Here is a 537-nt window from a genome sequence, read left to right as displayed (position 1 = left end):
GACTAGATGCTCCATTCGCTAATCTTTGATTAAGCAACAGCTCCTGGGTGTTTCCTAGTGAAGCCTGGAGGCCACATGAACCCGCTTAGTTTTCTACCCATCAGCCCATTGTATACTCTTTTCCTGAAAGCCTTTTTCATCAGCTAGAGTACAGCAATTCCTGGAAAAGATCGCCAAGATTTTTTTTTTTAAGTTTCTCAAAATCTATCAAGATATTGAAAAAGTCTTCCAAGTAACAGCCACACACGTGGGTCTGTAGGTTGAGAACTGAAGAGATTAGGCACCCCTTTTCAAGGGTCCGTGGCATACAAATACAGAATGCATATAACAGTAAACACTGTTTTTTTACAGGGGTACAACCATTCTCAGTCTAAAGAGACAGAAGTGACCCGAAGCTAACAGTCCCCTCTTGCGCTTGTGTGACACAGCGTGTCAGACCAGGGTGTGGGGAACTACCTGTGCCTTGACCAGTGGAAGGTAAAGAAAGGGAGTCGGACGCAGCCTCGGCGGCCAGAAGGAAAGCGCAGGAACTCTTAG

This window comes from Carlito syrichta, unplaced genomic scaffold (assembly GCF_000164805.1).
Source record: "Carlito syrichta isolate Samal-C Ts95f unplaced genomic scaffold, Tarsius_syrichta-2.0.1 Scaffold314373, whole genome shotgun sequence".
NCBI lineage: Eukaryota > Metazoa > Chordata > Mammalia > Primates > Tarsiidae > Carlito > Carlito syrichta.
This window is presented reverse-complemented; position numbering follows the sequence as displayed.